The following is a 20619-nucleotide window of genomic DNA, read 5'->3' on the forward strand; positions in this document are numbered from 1 at the left end:
CGGTGAACGATTCCCAAAGTTTTTACAACTCTGGCGGGAGGTGAACCCTTGTCCACAAGCATGAGAAACGTTATTCAGAGAAGTTACTGATCTACTCTCACTTGTATTTTCTTATGTAGGCAATATAAATAAATGCTGTTTGCAGGGTATACTACAACACCTCACACTACATTATGCCATAATCAGATTATTCGTATGTTTTTATTCTGATTTTAAACAGATTTTTAAAAGTGGCGTGAGAAACGTTACCAAGATGCTACCCCACCTTTTACTTTGCATGAGTATTTTCAATAACTCTGTGATTTTACTGGTTCACTCAAGAAGTGCTTTATATCAGTAATATGTACATATATGAGAATCATAACCATACCCAGAAAATTCTATTTCTCCTAAGAATTTTGCTACTGTTAAGGAAAATGTGACCGTGAGACACGTTACAGGCAAAGTGAGAAACGTTACTTGTGCGAATTTTTTCATATAATTACAAAATCATCTCTTATGAAGGTTACAGTAATTGTATCACAAAACAATGTAAATCATATATTAATGTGAAACACATGATAAATTAACCATAATTCTTGTAAAGCAGGGTTGGGGGTGATGCAGCAGAAAAGAACAATGTAATTTGGAATATACAGTAATCCCTCCAATACCCGGACGCCCATATTCCGGACATCCCCAATAACCGGACATTTTCGTCCCAGGATCCAATATTCCCAAAGTGGGCCAAAAACCACAAAAAATTAAAAAAAATCCAACTTTTCCCCGTCTGTAATTTGAAGTTGGCGTGCGCGGCGCAGGCCAGCTGTGTTCTGGTGCGTTGTTCCGCCGACGTCCCCTTGAGTGCCCCTACATCCTCCCCACTTAACGCCCATCTCTTGTTGTGTGTGCACGCTCATCGTCATGGCCGCCCACGTGCTCGCTTTTGTGATGATGCCTTACCTGCTGCAGGCTCTCCTGCTGCTCTCGTGCCTCTCCTTCGTGTGTGTGATGATAGCTCCGCCGCCTGCGAAGAGGAAGAGAGTGGTTTTGACTCAGGAGAAGAAGAGGGAGATATTGGACAAGGTGGATGTGGGATGGTCTACCTCACATATCCTCCATGAAGTCAACCTGGCCCGATCTACTTTGTTTGACAGATCCCGCGACAAACTCATGCAGTACACGGCTGACTTCTCGTCGAAAAGCAAATGCAACGTGGAGAGGAAGGTGACGTATACTCCCAAGTATGCAGAAGTCGACTGCTCCACTTTGATTTGGTATCGTCAGCAACATGCTGCTGGTGTAATGGTGCGTGGCATGGAGCTGAAGGCTGCTGCTGAGAAGTTTGCAAGGCTTCATGACGCCCTAGACTTCAAGGCATCCGAAGGTTTGCTCTTCACGTTCAAGTTACGACATGGCCCTACCAACCATAAGTCTCATGGGGAAGCTTTGGATGCCAACGAGGATGAAGTAGACAAGTTTCGGCACAAGGTGAAGCGATTAATCGACAGGGAGGGCCTAACTCTTGGTCAAGTCTACAACGCTGACGAAACTGGCTTAATCTATCGCTCTTTGCCTACAAACACTCTAGCCGAGGAGACGGAGAAGCATGTACCTGGCCTGGCCGCAAGCTCTGAAAGCAATGGATATCTGCTTTGTGTTGCGCCAATGCTAACGGCATGCACCGGCTCAAGCCCGTTATTGTTGGCCATGCAAAGCAGCCTCGGTGTCTTCGTGGGGTGATGGATGTCCTTCCTGTTGTCTGGTACCATTCCTTGAAGGCATGGTTCACAGCCCACATCTTCAAAAACTGGTTCCACCGCCATTTCATCAAGGAGGTCATCCATTACCAGACGGAGAAACTGGGAATCCCACGCGACCAGGTAAAGGCCCTCCTTCTCCCTGACAATGCACCTGCCCACACGTGCGACAAGGACTTGGTGACTGAGAATGGGCACATTAGGTGCATGTTTCTGACACCTAATACTACTGCTCTCATCCGACCAATGGACCAAGGAGTGATCGTGGCAATGAAGAGGCTGTACTGCCGGAAGTTCCTGGATGAGGTGATGGTTGTTCTCGAGGACGAGGACGAGCGCAGGGAGGGATGGGACACGCAAGGCAAGTGGACTTTGGAAAACATTCGCCGCTACAACATCAAGTCTGCCATTTACAACTGGGCCAGTGCATGGAAGGAAATCCTTGTCAAGACTCTAGAATATGGTTGGTCTCGTCTGCTTCTCATAACAGATGTGGAGCATGATTTCCTAGGTTTTGACGTGGATGACTTCCATGCACGTCTACGTGCGAATGGAGACGATGTTGATGTGGACGAAGTGCGTGAGTGGTTGGATGACGACGAGGGCGATCCTGGGTATCAGACCATGTCTGATATCAAGATCGCATCTTTAGCTGCAGGTGTCAGTACCCAGCTTGAAGATTCCGATGAGGACGGCGACGATGATGCGGACTCCTCTCAGCGTGACACTACTCCAGCCATCCTCAAGCTGAGGCACTCCGGGAACACCTAGAGTTCGTTCTGGACTACCTGAAGCACCTGGACTGCAACAGGGAGATGGGGCCCTTGGGACTTGTCGAGGAAGTGCGCGCTTTCAGGCAGTGCATCACTAATCGTCAAAATCATCGTTCCTTGCATCAATCAACCATTGACAGCTTTTTCAGGCCCGTGACCCCTGCTGTGCACAGCCCTGGCTCCACTCCATTGCCTCCCCAAGACAGGCCCTCATGCTCCAAGTCACAGCCCAGCACATCAGGCACGGTGGAGTCACCACTCGACGTGAGTTTGCGCCTCTCTTCAGAGTCGTCTGCAGTGGGTACGCCATCACCACGACCCAGCGACGCACCCCTAGGTCACCTGCATGTGCTATTCTCAGACTCTGACAGTGATTAGACGCCAAGAACATCTCCACTAGACCACACGGGAATTTACAGTGTTGTGCAGTGAAAAAAAAAACAGTGCATAGTGTTAAGGAATTTGAGTTCTGAGTGAAAAGACAAGATTTAATGGACTGTCAATGTAACGTAAATTAAGTTGAGTGTGTTTTGTTTAGAAAATGGTTTTATGAGTGGAAAGACTTAAAGTGCAGAGTGCAACACTTATTTGATTAAGGTACAATGGAGCGCAAGTAAGACAAAAGTGAGCAGTGTTAAGAGAATGGAATTCTGAGTGCAAATGACTAAGTTCTGTGCAAGACTTCATGAACAGTGTACTGCAAGTGCTTCAGGAACTCCTTCTTACTGTCAGCGTCTGAGAGGAGGCGGGTTATTCATCGAGATTGCCAGGGACTTGCTGTAAGTACCCAGAATGTTTCATTGTACTGTATTGTATTTTCCATACTTACCTCTAACACCTCATTTCACTCTTTCATGTCCCTTATTGGTGTGAATAGTGTCTTAGGTGCTATGCATGTGCAGTAGGGAGGTGTTTTTCTGAGTTAGGCTAGGTTAGGGTCCATAACTACCAGTCCTGGAGCCAGGGACTTGTTGTAAACCCAGAATGTTTAATATTGTATAAACCTACCTCTAAAACCTCATTTTATGGTTCTTTTGCATTTATTTCAGTCTTTTATGTCCCTTATTGGTGTGATTTGGGTCTTAAAAAGGTGCTATGCATGTCCAGAGGGAGTTGTATAGGTGTTTTTCTGAGTTAGGGTCCATAAGTACAAGTCCAGGAGGCTGGGGCCCAATATCCAGACAGGATCACTATCCAGACATGCCTTTGGCTCTATTACATCGGATATTGGAGGGATCACTGTATTATGAACATAAATTACCTTATAACATTTAGGTATCCCTACAGCCAGTAACTGATGTGAAAGTTGCATGATAAGCTTACCTGTATATCACACCAGTGATATAAACAACACTTAAATTAAAGATCAGCTACTTGCTCATCGAAGAAGGAAAATTCATCCTTTTAGACTGACTGAGGAAGGAAAGTTCACCCCTTTGAATGTGTGTGTCATTCTTGACACATGAGGAGTCGGCAATACCTGCACAACCATATCCTCTGAGATCTCGTCCCTGTCCGGGTTGTCAGGAAAATGAAACTGGCCATCACCCATTCTGTCAGTGTCTCTCTTACTGAAACAATTAACTTCGAACATGCCTGGCTCCGGAACTGATTCTACCACCTCAACATAATGCTTTGACAGCTTCTTGGTAGTGTAATGAACTAGTACATAGTTACCTAGGGATGGTTTTTGTGTTGCCTCAATATCAGTAGTACTCTGTGACTCAGGCTGGGACATGAATGACTCCGACATTTGTGCAAGAGCTGTTGTACTTTCCCTATCACTGCTAGTACTGGAGTCAGATTGTGGGTCATAGCCAGTCTCCTGAAGATAGCACAACTTAAAAGGTGATTGGTCTGCAGTCAAATTATACAATGCTACTTTATAGTGGCCAAGAGGTTTTACTGACCTGCACTGCTGAATGGATTTTGCTGCCTTACAGTTTTTCCAGATCTCTATATATTTTGACTTCTCAGTGTTTATATATTCAGTAAACACATACATTAGTTCAATTTTATCTGTTATTTGTTCAGCCTCCTCATAAAATTCTACAGCAGACCTTACTGTAAAGCGACCTTGCAAAACTCGCCTGTAGACATTCCATTTTAGTAGAGCCCCAATCCCATTATGAGGGCCCTTGCCATGATAACTTTCTTGAAAGGTCCATTCAGCAGTGCAGTTGTGGATGTCTGCAAAAATTTAGAGCTGCCACAGAATACCTATTCTTGAAGTGGGCTGCTGCCCCATCAGTCCAATGATACACGTGTAAAATGAATACCAGCAGAATTCAAATAATAAAAAATAGCCCTATTAAACATCTGAACTTCAAGGCTAGAGTGTGAGGCTTTATTTAAAATTACTGCTAATGGCTTTATAGCAGTCTCTCCATCTTTGACACAATGAACAACTGCAGTGTAAATAGTCACAAATGACCCAGTGGTTGGAGTCATTAGAGACATGATGGTAAAGCATGCTCACCAGTTACCGTACCAGGCAAAATCAACTTACTGTCTGGAAAGAATAAAAACTTAAAGGTAACATATTAAATTACAAACACAGGGGTTTTATCATTGGACTTCGATGCAGCTACTTTGATTTTTTGTTCAAAGGTGTGCACAAGAAAAGCTACATTATTTTCTGGCAACGTTCCTCACAATGGGCATGTAACGTGTGTGACGGACTATACTGTATGGCTTACCAGGTTTTTTTTCAAAGTATCCCAATGTTACATTATTAAGGCCTTTGGATGCCTATTTATAATATAAAGTTATGTTGGTATTCTCCAGTTTGTTAGCTGTGTATGGGAAAAATGGGGAAAAAACGTGACACATTACTCCTGAAATACTTCCATTTAAAGGTCACGCTACATTCTGACCACAACATATATATAAACAACTGTAGTGTCAATCACAACTCCAATAGATGCATTTTCAACACAACACAATGTCAGCATTCCATACAATAACATACTCTGGGCAATGACGTTATGAAAATTCCTATATTCAGCATTGATTTTTCTTCGGTGACATAATATGACAATTTTTTATGCAGCTCCCTTAGTTGACAGTTTAGGCTCTATTTCTCTTCAGATTCATAAAATTCAATGATTAAGCTTTAAAATGATGTATAACTGATATACTTTTAACCAATTCTGATTCTGACACAAAAGGTTGACATCTTCGTGGAATTACCCTATATACATATATCCATCCATCCATTGCCAGACGCCATGTATCCCAAATGGGGTGGCCAAGGGCTTAGAGTTAATTGTTTTACAGGGAGGGGCACTAATCCTCCACCAACCCCACTTTGACACGTAGGGATGCCAACAGCATCTGGTGTTCCCAGGCGGTCACCCATCCAAGTACTAACCAGACCCAACGTTGCTTAACTTCGCTGATCGGATGGGAAGCGGTGTACTCAACGTGGCATGGCCGTTGTATATATACTGTATATATATATATATATATACATATATATATATATATGTGTGTGTGTGTGTGTATGTGTGTGTGTACAGCAAAAGCCCTATTATTCAGCAGCTGATTATTTGGTAGATCCGATATTTCGGCAGTTTTTGAGAAATAGCCCCATGTACGAGAGTCTTTGATTGCTCGGCAGATGTCTGGAATCATCTCGGCAGTCCAACAAGTGTTAACTGTGACTTGTGGGGCTAATGTTTCATTACACTTGCATATGTTCACTAGTTTCTATATTTTTCAGATTCAGGTATAGTACTGTACTGATTACATTATTGCACAATATCATACAGCAGAGTTACCCCCCCCCCCCAAATTAGTGAGCATTACGTTCCAAACAAATAATATGGTTGTCTTTAATGCACCTAAGACTCAGTTCTTACACCTATCAACCCGACAAAATCTTCCACAGGTATACCCACTAATGTTTAATAATATTCAGCTTAATCCTGCATCATCCTTGAACATGCTTGGGGTTTCATTTACTCGGGACTTATCTTGGAAAGATCATATTACATCTCTTGTAAAATCTGCTTCCCAGAGACTGGGTGTGCTAAGCCGACTCCGCTCTTTCTTTACCCCTGCACAATTGTTGACTCTATACAGGGGTTTTATCCGCCCCTGTGTGGAGTACAACTCTCATGTGTGGGGAGGCTCCCCACATACAGCTCTTCTCAATAGGGTGGAGTCAAAGGCTTTTCGTCTCATTAACTCTCCTCCTCTTACTGACTCCCTTCAACCTCTGTCTCTTCGCCGCACTGTTGCATCTTTATCTCTTTTCTATTGCTACTTTAATGATCACTGCTCCTCTGAACTGTCTGCTTGCATTCCTCCACCTCTACGACGGGCGCGTAGCACCCATCTGGCAGCAAACTCTCATCCTTTTTCTGTCCAACTCTCTAATGCAAGAGTTAACCGTTACTCCCAGTCTTTCATTTATGCAACAGGTCAGCTCTGGAACTGTCTCCCTCTGTCTGTATTTCCTGCTGCCTATGATCTCCAGTCATTCAAACGCAGTGTGTCCAGGCATCTCAAAATGATTGGATCTTGAATTTGGCTCTATATTGTATTTTGTTTTTCTCTTGGAGGGAACTGTTACTGCGGGCTCATGGCCTTTGGTTCCTTCTTCCTCGCATAAAAAAAAAAAAAAAAAAAAAAAAAAAACCTTCGCTGATTCTTGAAATTGGCTAATTCTTGACACCTTCCTGAAAATGACATTTACCGGTAAACACGTAGCCTATGAACCACCAACATTGTAGTCATTACCCATAAATAAACACTGCTTGTTAAATCTGTTTCCCTGTTGTTTTTTCCTCTATGGCTGTGATGGGTCTTGTTTCATTCCTTAGCATTCTAGTGGAAGGGACTGCCCTAAGTGTTTAACTAAACCTAACCTAACTGAGTTTAACTGTACCTAATAATTTAACCAAACCTAACCTAATGTCGGAAAAATACGTAAACTGGAGGAATATGAATTGGTAAGGTCTTTCTGATGAAAGTTAAACGTACATTTAGCACTCATTCTTTTGTTTGTTTTTGTGTGTATATGTGAAAGAGAGAGTCTTGATGCAAACGGTAATGTATACCATTAACACCCTCATAACCTCCGATGGTGAACAACCATTTACAGTACTAGCGTCAGTGACATCGAGTTAGCGTGAGCTATAGAAAAAACTGTGAACGATTATGGGAAGGGAACGAAGGTCACTGGTATGTTGACACAACTCTGCGATACGCTTCCAAGCAGTCAGGTGGTCACTTAATCTCATATGTTTTCGCCCATTTGGTAAATGCACCGTAACTATTAATTCTTCCGTGAATCATAGCAAATCACGGCCAGGGTTTAGGAAGCTAAATAACATACTGCCAGGTGCACCAGACAATTATCTTCACATCTTTAAGAAAAATAAATTTATTTCAGAAGAATGGAAGAAACTTACTCCACATACTCAAAGATGGATTAACTTTCTTTCATTTAATTTTCTTAAAGATGTGAAGACAATCATCTGACGCACCTAGCAATGTTTTTTTTAGCTTCCTCAACCCCTGCTACAATTTGCTATGATTCATGGAAGAATTGACATGCCAGTGACCTTCGTTCCCTTCCCATAATTGTACACGGTTTTCACAGCTCACACTAACGCGACGTCACTGACACCGGTACTGTAAAGGGTTGTTCAATACCAGGGGTTATTAAAGGGTTAATGGAATACATTATTGTTTGCGTTAATACTCTCCCTTTCACATATAAACACAAAAATTAACAAAAGAATGAGCGCTAAATGTACGTTTAACTTTCATCAGAAAGACCTTACCAATTCATATTCCTCCAGTCTATTTCATGTATTTTTCTGACTATTTTATTTTGTGTTTGGAGAGAGTACTGTATACAGTACTCACTCCAAACACATTTGCAATAATATAAGTAGTGATGACAGTGTTCGCCAATACAAATGATGTACTGAGCTGGGTAGGTAATATTCCGTATCATTTCGGCCATCTGCGACTTGCAGGCCTACTGTGTCAATACATTTGTGTATGTTCACTGATTTACATATATTTCAGATTCAGGTATAATACTGTATTGATTACAGTATTGTACAGTCTACAGTACTCTCTCCAAACACAATTGTAATACCATAAGTGGTGGTGACAGTGTTCACCAATATACAGTACAAGTCCCATTATTCGGCATCTATGGGACCGGGATGATGCCGAGAAATTAGATTTGCCGAATAATCAAAAACCTACCCATTCAGTACCTTAAATATATTGGTGAACACTGTCATCACCACTTATGGTATTACAGCTGTGTTTGGAGAGAGTACTGTATACTGTACAATACTGCAATCAATACAGTACTATACCTGAATCTGAAATATATATGTAAATTAGTGAACATATATAAGTGTAATGACACAGTAGGCCTACAAGTCAGATAACACTTCCTGGATGGCCGAAATGATACGGAATATTACCTACCAGCTCAGTACATCACTTGTATTGGTGAACTCATCACTACTTATATTATTACAAATATGTTTGGAGTGAGTACTGTATACAGTACTTTTTCCAAACACAAAATAAAATAGTCGGAAAATTGCATAAAATAAAGTAAAGGGATCTGAATTGGTAAGGTCTTTCTGATGAAAGTTAAACGTACATTTAGTGCTCATTCATTGTTCGTTTTTGTGTTTAATGTGAAAGAGAGAGCATTGATGCAGACAGTAATATATCCCATTAACCCCTTAATAACCTCCGGCACTGAACAACCTTTTACAGTACCGATGTCAGTGATGTTAAGTTAGTGTGAGCTATAAAGAAAACTGAACAATTATGGGGAGGGAACGAAGGTCAGTGGTATGTTTACACGACTCTAGCTACGATTCCAAGCAGTCAGGGGGTCAGTTAATCTCAGATGTTTTCGCCCATTTGGTAAATGAACCGTAACTTTATCAATTCTCCAGTCAATCATAGCAAATCATAGCATGGGTTTAGGAAGCTAAATAACACATTGCTAGGTGCGCCAGACGATTATCTTCACATCATATAAGAAAATGGAAGAAATTAAATCCCTCTCTGAGTACGTAAAGTTCTTCCATTCTTCTGAAATCAATTTATTTTTCTTAAAGATATGAAGATAATCGTCTGCCTCACCTAGCAATGTGTTATTTAGCTTCCTAAACCCATGCTATGATTCGCTATGAGTCACGGAGAGATTGGTAAAGTTACGGTGTATTTACCAAATGGGCGAAAACATCTGAGATTAACCGACCGCCTGACTGCTTGGAATCGTAGCTAGAGTCGTGTAAACATACCACTGACCTTCGTTCCCTCCCCATAATTGTTCAGTTTTCTTTATAGCTCACACTAACTTAACATCACTGACATCGGTACTGTAAAAGGTTGTTCAGTGCCGGAGGTTATTAAGGGGTTAATGGGATATATTACTGTCTGCATCAATGCTCTCTCTTTCACATTAAACACAAAAACGAACAAAAGAATGAGCACTAAATGTACGTTTAACTTTCATCAGAGAGACCTTACCAATTCATATTCCTCCAGTTTATTTTTAAGTATTTTTCTGACTTTAGGTTAGGTTAGGTTTGGTTAGGTTTGGTTAAATTATTAGGTACAGTTAAACTCGGTTAGGTTAGGTTCAGTTAAACAGGACAGGCCCTTCCACCATTATGCTGAGGAATAAAAATACTAAAGCTTTCACAGCCTTACAGCTAAAAACAACGGGGAAACTGATTTAAAAAGCAACATTTATTTATGGGTAATGCATTACAGTGTCAGTGGTTCATGGGCTACTCAATTTGCGGTAAGTGTTATTTTCAGGAAGGCGTCAAGAATGAAAGAATTTCAAGAATTAGCGCTGGGGCTTGGAACGTAACCCTCACTAATTTGGTGGGGGTGGTTACTGTACTGTATGATACTGTGCAATAGTGTAATCAATACAGTACTATATATGAATCTGAATAAAAATATAGAAATTAGTGAACATACAGAAGTGTAATGATACATTAGGCCTACAAGCCACAGATAACACTTCCTAGACTGCTGAGATGATTCCGGACATCTGCCGAACAATCAATGATTTTCGTAAATGGGACTATTTCTCAAAACACTCGAAATGTCGGATCTACCGAACAATCAGCTGCCGAATAATAGGACTTTTACTGTATTTAAGGTACTGAGTGGGTAGGTTTATCGATTATTCGGCAAATCCAATTTCTCGGCATCAGCCTGGTCCCATAGATGCCGAATAATATATATATATATATATATATATATATATATATATATATATATATATAGATGCAATAGATTCAGTATGGGGGAAGCGAAGTCTCAATATTAAGATAAACACTAACGTAATCAGGAACATGTTTTAATAAATTGGTGACATTTTGACAACTCATTTGTCATTTTCAAACCTATAGAAAATTCAATAAAATCAAAGTAAACACCATGTCTATGATAAAGTTATGAAAGCTTAAGTTAAAAACCAAAGTAAAACACCATGTCTGATAAAAATACAAGTGAAGAATTATTATAAGATAAGGAAATAAATCATTCATAGCTATTGTTGGTAGGATGCTACTAAGGACAAGGAAAAACACCATGTCTATGATAAAGTTACGAAAACTTAAGTAAAAAACCAAAGTAAAACACCATGTCTGATAAAAATACAAGTGAAGAATTATTATAAGATAAGGAAATAAATTATTCCTATCTATTGTTGGTAGGATGCTACTAAGTACAAGGAAAAAAAAAAAAACGTAATAAGACAATACATAAGTCAAACCTTAAAACAGAGAAGGGGCGTGGAGCAGTCATGTGTGCCCAGTGTGGGCTGTAGGTGGTGAGTGAGGATTGATTCAGCCAGGAGGCGTGTTACCTCGTCACGACAAGCGTGAACAACTGAAAAATCAGATTTGGTTATGGGGTGGCCTAAGGCTTCACAGCAATTTCGGATGGCAGAGAAAGGTGGCTTAGCCACAGGTATACCGGTTCTATATGACCGTCCCCAATGTTCTGCAATTCTTACTCGTGATTGCCTCTTAGTCTGTCCAATATAAGACGCATTACAGTGACTACATTTATAATTACAGACAACAGAGGATTGCAGAGCATCAGGGATTCGGTCTTTATGTTTGAACCGTTGTCCAATGGTGTTGCTGGGTTTGAAAATTGTTCTAAGATATACATGAGGGTAAAATTCCCTAACTAAACTTGATATATTATTACGTATGGAAAAACTTTTTGGACCTAAAAATGGCAAGATACAATACACATGTGATTTGTTTGCTGTGAGTTTAGGTGTAGGTGGGTTACGGATCTTATTTAGTTGTCTTCCCATATGGGTATGTGTGAAAAAAATTGGGAAACCATCAGAGACCAATGTTTTCGTAAGGAAACTCAATTCTGAATGTAATGCAGAATAGGATGAACAGATATTATAAGCTCTGGTCGGCAGGGTTGACACCAAATTGTGTTTAAACTGAATTGGGATTGCTGAGTTGAATTTCGTGGTTAATCCTGTGAAAGTGGGTTTACGGTATATTGAAGTGGTGAAAGAATTAGTAGTTTTTTGGACAAGTATATCAAGAAAGGGAATTTTGTTGTTTTCTTCAATATCAGAAGTGAAATGAATGATAGGATGCCTCGAGTTTAAATAGTTTAGAAAAAGGGGTGTGTGGTCTGGAGAACTAAACAATAAAAATGTATCGTCGATATATCTATGGTAAAGGAGAGGTTTGAAATGAGAGGGGTATTGTTGTAGCCAGTTTGCCTCATGGTAACACAAAAATGCATTTGCTAAGCAGGGACCTAGGGGATTCCCCATCGCCACTCCATCAATTTGCTTATAAGATTTTCCGTTGAAAAGGAAAAGACAATCTTTAGAAGCGAGAGACAGCAGTTTACGGAACTGATTCATATTAAATCCATCAATTATTTTCTAATGTTTAAACACTTGATTGGTGCAAATGTCTGTAGTTTCATAAAGGGGAATATTAGTTTTTTTTTTTTTTCATTCATTCATTCATTCATTCATTGCCAGACGCCATGTATCCCAAACGGGGTGGCCAAGGGCTCAGAGTTAATTGTTTTACAGGGAGGGGCACTAATCCTCCACCAACCCCACTTGACACATAGGGAGAACGTTCTATACGTAATAATATATCAAGTTTAATGAGGAAATTTTACCCTCAAGTATATCTTAGAACAATTTTCAAACCCAGCAACACCATTGGACAACGGTTCAAACATAAAGACCGAATCCCTGACGCTCTGCAATCCTCTGTTGTCTAATTATAAATGTAGTCGCTGTAATGCGTCTTATATTGGACAGACTAAGAGGCAATCACGAGTAAGAATTGCAGAACATTGGGGACGGTCATATAGAACCGGTATACCTGTGGCTAAGCCACCTTTCTCTGCCATCCGAAATTGCTGTGAAGCCTTAGGCCACCCCATAACCAAATCTGATTTTTCAGTTGTTCACGCTTGTCGTGACGAGGTAACACGCCTCCTGGCTGAATCAATCCTCACTCACCACCTACAGCCCACACTGGGCACACATGACTGCTCCACGCCCCTTCTCTGTTTTAAGGTTTGACTTATGTATTGTCTTATTACGTTTTTTTTTTTTTTCCTTGTACTTAGTAGCATCCTACCAACAATAGCTATGAATGATTTATTTCCTTATCTTATAATAATTCTTCACTTGTATTTTTATCAGACATGGTGTTTTACTTTGGTTTTTTACTTAAGCTTTCATAACTTTATCATAGACATGGTGTTTACTTTGATTTTATTGTATTTTCTATAGGTTTCAAAAAGATAAACGAGTTGTCGAAACGTCACCAATTTATTAAAGATGTTCCTGATTACGATGGTGTTTATCTTTATATATATATATATATATATATACAATAATCACTCCAATATCCGACGTAATAGAGCAATAGGTAGGTCCGGTTATTGGTTTTGTCCAGACATTGGGCCCCAGCTTATGGACTTGTACTTATGGACCCCAACTCAGAGAAACACCTATACAACTCCCTCTGGACATGCATAGCACCTATTGAAGACCCAAATCACACCAATAAGGCACATAAATGACTGAAATAAATGCAAAAGAAACATAAAATGAGGGTTTAGAAGTATGTTCATACATTAATAAACATTCTGGTACTTATGGACCCTAACCTACCCTAACTCAGAAAAACACATTCCTACTGCACATGCACAGCTACTAACACCCGATTCACACCAACAAAGGACATTAAAGAGTGAAATGAGGTAAGTATAGTATGGAAAAAAGTACAGTATGAAACATTTTGGCTACTTACAGCAAGTCCCTGGCCACCTCGATGAATAACCGCCTCCTCTCGGACTCTGACAGTAAGAACGATTTCCTGAAGCACTTGCAGAACACTGTTCCTGAAGTCTTGCACTGAACTTAGTCAATAACACAGAGAAGTCCGTTCTCTTCACAGTGTGCACTTTTGTCTATAAAATGCTCCATTGTAACTTAATAAGTGTTGCACTTTAACTTTTCCCATTCTTCTAATTTTCCAAAGCCAAAACAAACAAGTCTATTTACATTAATTTTTTTTTCTAAAGTCTTTTCTCTCACAACTTTAAATCCTTAACTGTCAGAGTCCGAGAGTATCACTGGCAGGCGACCTAGGGGTGCATCGCTGGGTCGTGGTGATGGTGTACCCACTGCAGAGGACTCTGAAGACAGCCACAAACTCACGTCGAGTGGTGACTCCACCGTGGCTGATGTGCTGGGCTGTGGCTTGGAGCATGAGGGACTGTCTTGGGGAGGCAACGGAGTGGAGCCAGGGCTGGGCACAGCGGGGGTCACGGGCCTGAAAAAACTGTCAATGGTTGATTGATGCAATGACCGACGATTCTGATAATTGATGATGCGCTACCTGAAAGCATGCACTTCCTCCACGAGTCCCAAGGGCCTCATCTCCTTGTCGCAGTCCGGGTGTTCCAGGTAGTCTAGGACGAACTCTAGATGTTCCCGGAGTGCGCTCAGCTTGGGGATGGCTGGAGTAGTGTCCTGCTGAGAGGAGTCCGCATCATCGTCGCCTTCAGCGTCGGAATCTTCAAGTTCGGTACTGACACCAGCAACCGAAGACACGATCTCGATATCAGACAACGTCTGATACCCAGGATCGCCCTCGTCGTCATCCAACCACTCACGAACATCGTCCACATCTACATCGTCGCCGTGCGTACGTAGCCGTACATGGAAGTCATCCACGTCAAACCCTAGAAAATCGTACTCCACATCCGTTCCGAGAAGCAGATGAGACCAACCATTTTCCATAGTTTTCACAGGGACTTCCTTCCATGCACTGCCCCAGTTGTACAGCACAGACTTGATGTTGTAGCGGCGAAGGTTTTCCAAAGTCCGCTTGCCTCGTGTGTCCCATCCCTCCCTGCGCTCGTCCTCGTCCTCGAGAACAACCATCACCTCGTCCAGGAACTTCCGACGGTATAGGCGCTTTGTTGCCACGATCACTCCTTGGTCCATTGGTTGGATGAGAGCAGTTGTATTAGGTGGCAGAAACATGCACCTAATACGGCCATTTTCAGCAACCAAGCCCTTGTCGCACGGGTGGGCAGGTGCATTGTCGAGTAGAAGGAGGGCCTTTACCTGGTTGCGCGGGATTCCCAGTGTCTTCGTCTGGAAATGGATGACCTCCTTGACGAAGTGACGGTGAAACCAGTCTTTGAAGATCACAGCTGTGAACCATGCCTTCAGAGAACGGTACCAGACGACAGGAAGGACATCCATCACCCCACGAAGGCACCAAGGCTGCTTTGCGCGGCCAACAACAATAGGCTTAAGCCGGTGCATGCTGTTAGCACTGGCGCAACACAAAGCAGATATCCGTTCCTTGGAAAGCTTGCGGCCAGGTACACGCTTCTCCGTCTCCTCGGCTAGAATGTTCGTTGGCAGCGAGCGATAGAATAGGCCAGTTTCATCAGCATTGTAGACTTGACTGAGAGTTAGGCTCTCCCTGTCGATCAAGCCTTTCACCTTGTGCCGAAACTCGTCAACTCCATACTCGTCAGCGTCCAATGCTTTGCCATGTGCTTTACGATTGGTAAGGCCATGTCGCAACTTGAACGCGAACCAACCCTCGGATGTCTTGAAGTCTAGGGCGTTGTGAAGCCTGGCGAACTTCTCAGCAGCAGCCTTCAGCTCCGTTTCACGTACCATCACACCAGCAGCACGTTGTTGTCGATACCAAATCAACGTGGATCGGTTGATTTCTGCAAACTTGGGGGTAAACATAACCTTCCTTTCCAAGTTGCGTTTGCTTCTCGATGAGAAGTCAGCCGTGTACTGCATGAGTTTCTCTCGGGACCTCTTGATGTCGAACAAAGTAAACCGGGCCAGGTTAAACTCGCGAAGAATGCGGGAAGAAGACCACCCCGCATCTACTTTCTCCAATATCTCCCTCTTCTTCTCCAGAGTCAACACCACTCTCTTCCTTTTCTCAGGTGGTGGGGCCATCATCACACACACTAAGAGGAGGCCTGAGAGCAGCATGAGGCCCTGCAGCATGTAGGGCACCACCACAAAAGCGATCACGTGGGCAGCCATTACGACGAGCGTGCACTCGCAGTGAGAGACAGGCGGAAAGTGGGGAGGATGGAGCGACGCTCTATCGGACGTCGGAGGAATGATGCGCCAAAACAATGCTCTCCCGCGGCGCACGTGGTAAGTTCAAATTACAGACGGGAAAAAATCATCTTATTTTTTTTATTTTTTTGGGTTTTCGGACCATTTTGGGAATGTTGGATCCAAGGACGATTATGTCCGGGTAGTGGGGATGTTCGGTTATCGGGTGTCCGGATATTAGAGTGATTACTGTATATATATTATATACATTATTTATAATATATATATATATATATATATATATATATACATATATATATATATATATATATATATATATATATACATATAAATATATATATATATATATATATATACATATAAATATATATATATATACATATATATATATATATATACATATAAATATATATATATATATATATATATATATATATATATATATATATAACATAATAGTAATCACTCTAATATCCGGACGCCCAATAACCAAACATCCCCACTAACCGAACCGTATCGTCCTGGGATCAAACATTCCCAAAATGGTCCGAAAATCCAAAAAAATAAAAAAATAAATCGATTTTTTGCCGTCCGTAATTTGAACTTGCCGCGCACGCCGCGTGAGAGCATTGTTTTGGTTCGTCATTCCTCCGACGTCCGATAGAGCGCCGCTGCATCCTCCCCACTTCCCGCCTGTCTCTCACCATGACTGGACCTACGCTCTTCGCCAGGGCTGCCCACGTGCTCGCTTTTGTGGTGGTGCCGTACTTGCTGCAAGGCCTCCTGCTGCTCTCTGCCCTCCTCTAAGTGTGTGTGATGATGGCCCCGCCTCCTGAGAAAAGGAAGAGAGTGGTGTTGACTCTGGAGAAGAAACGGGAGATATTGGAGAAAGTTGATGCGGGTTGGTCTTCTTCACGCATTCTCCGCGAGTTTAACCTGGCCCGGTCTACTTTGTTCGATATCAAGCATTCCCGAGACAAGCTCGTGCAGTACACGGCTGACTTCTCGTCGAGAAGCAAACGCAACGTGGAAAGGAAGGTTATGTTTACCCCCAAATTTGCAGAAATCGACCGATCCACGTTGATTTGGTACCGACAGCAACGTGCAGCTGGTGTGATGGTACGTGGAACGGAGCTGAAGGCTGCTGCTGAGAAGTTTGCAAGGCTTCACGACGCCCTAGACTTCAAGGCATCCGAGGGTTGGCTCTTCGCGTTCAAGTTGCGACATGGCCTTACTAACCGTAAAGCACATGGTGAAGCATTGGACGCTAACGAGGATGGAGTTGACGAGTTTCGGCACAAGGTGAAAGGCTTGATCGACAGGGAGGGCCTCACTCTCGGTCAAGTCTATAACGCTGACGAAACTGGCCTATTCTATCGCTCGGTGCCAACGAACACTCTAGCCGATGAGACGGAGAAGCGTGTACCTGGCCGCAAGCTTTCTAAGGAACGGATATCTGCTTTGTGTTGTGCCAATGCTAACGGCATGCACCGGCTTAAGCCCGTTATTGTTGGCCGTGCAAAGCAGCCTTGGTGCCTTCGTGGGGTGATGGATGTCCTTCCTGTCGTATGGTACCATTCTTTGAAAGCATGGTTCACAGCTGTGATTTTCAAAGACTGGTTTCACCGTCACTTCGTCAAGGAGGTCATCCATTACCAGACGAAGACACTGGGAATTCCTCGCGACCAGGTAAACGCTCTCCTTCTCCTCGACAATGCACCTGCCCACCCGTGCGACAAGGACTTGGTTGCTGAGAATGGCCGTATTAGGTGCATGTTTCTGCCACCTAATACGACTGCTCTCATTCAACCAATGGACCAAGGAGTGATCGTGGCAACAAAGCGCCTGTACCGTCGGAAGTTCCTGGACGAGGTGATGGTTGTTCTCGAGGACGAAGACGAGCGCAGGGAAGGACGTGACACTCGAGGCAAGCGGACTTTGGAAAACCTTCGCCGCTACAACATCAAGTCTGTGCTGTACAACTGGGCTAGTGCATGGAAGGAAGTCCTTGTGAAAACTCTGGAAAATGGTTGGTCTCGTCTGCTTCTCGGAACGGATGTGGAGTACGATTTCCTAGGGTTTGACGTGGATGACTTCCATGCAAGGCTACGTACGCACGGCGACGATGTAGATGTGGACGATGTTCGTGAGTGGTTGGATGACGACGAGGGCGATCCTGGGCATCAGACGTTGTCTGATATCGAGATCGCGTCTTCAGTTGGTGGCGTCAGTCCCAAACTTGAAGATTCCGACGACGAAGGCGATGATGATGTGGACCCCTCTCAGCAGGACACTACTCCAGCCATCCCTAAGCTGAGCGCACTCCGGGAACATCTAGAGTTCGTCCTAGACTACCTGGAACACCCGGACTGCGACAGGGAGATGGGGCCCTTGGGACTTGTGGAGGAAGTGCGTGCTTTCAGGCAGCGCATCATCAATCGCCAGAATCGTCGGTCCTTGCGTCAGTCAACGATTGACAGTTTTTTCAGGCCCGTGACCCCCGCTGTGCCAAGCCCTGGTTCCACTCCGTTGCCTCCCCAAGACAGGCCCTCATGCTCCGAGCCACAGCCCAGCACATCAGCTACAGTGGAGTCACCGCTCGCTGTGAGTTTGCGGCTATCTTCAGAGTCTTCTGTAGTCGTTACGCCATCACCGCGACCCACCGATGCACCCCTTGGTCGCCTGCCAGTGATACTCTCGGACTCTGACAGTGAATAAACAGCAAGAACTTCTCCACTAGACCACACGGGAATTTTGAGTGTTGTGCAGTGAAAAAAACGGTGTGTTGTGTTAAGGTTTTCGAAATGAGAGAAAAGAGTCAGTAGAAAAGAAATTTAACGTAACTAACCTTCTTTGTTTTGGCTTTGTAAAAAAAAAAAAATTGGGAAAAGTTAATGTGCAACACTAAATTAAAATGGAACATTATTTGGACTAAAGTGAACACTGTGAAGAGAACGGACTTCTGTGTGTTATTGACTAAGTTCAGTGCAAGACTTCAGGAAGAGTGTACTGCAAGTGCTTCAGGAAATCGTTCTTACTGTCAGAGTCCGAGAGGAGGCGGTTATTCATCGAGGTGGCCAGGGACTTGCTGTAAGTAGCCAGAATGTTTCATATTGTACTTTTTTCCATACTATACTTACCAGAATGTGTCATACTGTACTTTTTTCCATACTATACTTACCTCATGCATGTGCAGTAGGAATGTGTTTTTCAGAGTTAGGTTCGGTTAGAGTCCATAAGTACCAGAATGTTTATTAATGTATGAACATACTTCTAAACCCTCATTTTATGTTTCTTTTGCATTTATTTCAGTTATTTATGTGCCTTATTGGTGTGATTTGGGTGTTAAATAGGTGCTATGCATGTCCGGAGGGAGTTGTATGGGTGTTTCTGTGAGTTAGGGTCCATAAGTACAAGTCCATAAGTTGGGGCCCAATATCCGGATGAAACCAATATCCGAACCTACCGATGGCTCTATTGATCCGGCTATTGGAGGGGTTACTGTATATATATATTCAGATGCTGGACCTTGGCTCTATTAAACCATTAGGCTATCCGAATTTACTCGCTCTTATCCAGACATAAATGTCCCCGAGAACTTCAACCGGCCAGCCAACATGTTCAAACATTTGTTATCGTGAAGGCTAGGCTCAAGCCATGAGCAGGAAGTAGTTCGTAACCCATGACCAGAGCTGAAATATCCATTCGTCCTTGAACTGAATGGTCAAGGACGCACGCTTCTCTGATCACTCCCAATGAGTCTCCAGCACCCGAGTAATACGACTGTAATCAGCAAGGGGTATCAAAACGTCCGTACACATCCCCTCCGAATGTTAAGTGTCATGTGGCCACCGGGCTAAGTCTTTCCCAACCACTACCACCATCGAACAAGACCACAGCACAAGTACATATTCAGTGACAACGGCCGTTAGCCTCTCTACCGAACGTCAAAAGTCCTTTGCTCACAGTGAGTTGTTTCCACATGACCACTCGACATCTAACACACCACTAGCCATGAATAAAAATACAGTACAGTAAAAGCCTCCATCCGCCTGTCGACAGAGGGGGAGAATCCTGCCCACAGCCTCACTTCTCTACCCTCCTCCCATCCCTCGTCCATACCTTCCCGGCTCCCCCCTCAGTCCCTACCCTCCTCTGTGGTGATAACACTGACTCATGAGTTTTCAGAGCTTTTTGCAAATTACTCAACTACTATTGGTTGTTTCGAAATTCCGAAGAGACCACGAGAAAGCCCATGATATTCTGTATCATGCCATATTCTCAACTCCTGGAAGGTGCTGGCAAAATTTTGCACCAGGATGGTGGAAATTTATATGAAGGTAAGTTTTACTCCTGAACACTTAATTCTCACTGTACTGTATTTCTGTAATTTTAATTATCAGTTTTATGTCATCTTAATAGCTTAGAATATAAACACCAGTGA

General features: G+C 42.9%; 1 protein-coding gene and 1 non-coding gene across 7 annotated transcripts in view; both read right to left on the reverse strand.

The window, feature by feature from the left end:
• Nmnat (nicotinamide mononucleotide adenylyltransferase) overlaps nucleotides 1–20619 on the reverse strand; it is a 534591-nt gene that overhangs the window by 506558 nt on the left and 7414 nt on the right. The window lies entirely within an intron of this gene.
• On the reverse strand, nucleotides 5837–5955 carry LOC145410491 (5S ribosomal RNA). The gene has a single exon (XR_013899281.1). It is a non-coding gene; the product is annotated as a 5S ribosomal RNA (ribosomal RNA).

This window comes from Coenobita brevimanus, chromosome 85 (genome assembly GCF_032717465.1).
Source record: "Coenobita brevimanus isolate Jiangsu-jjx chromosome 85, ASM3271746v2, whole genome shotgun sequence".
NCBI lineage: Eukaryota > Metazoa > Arthropoda > Malacostraca > Decapoda > Coenobitidae > Coenobita > Coenobita brevimanus.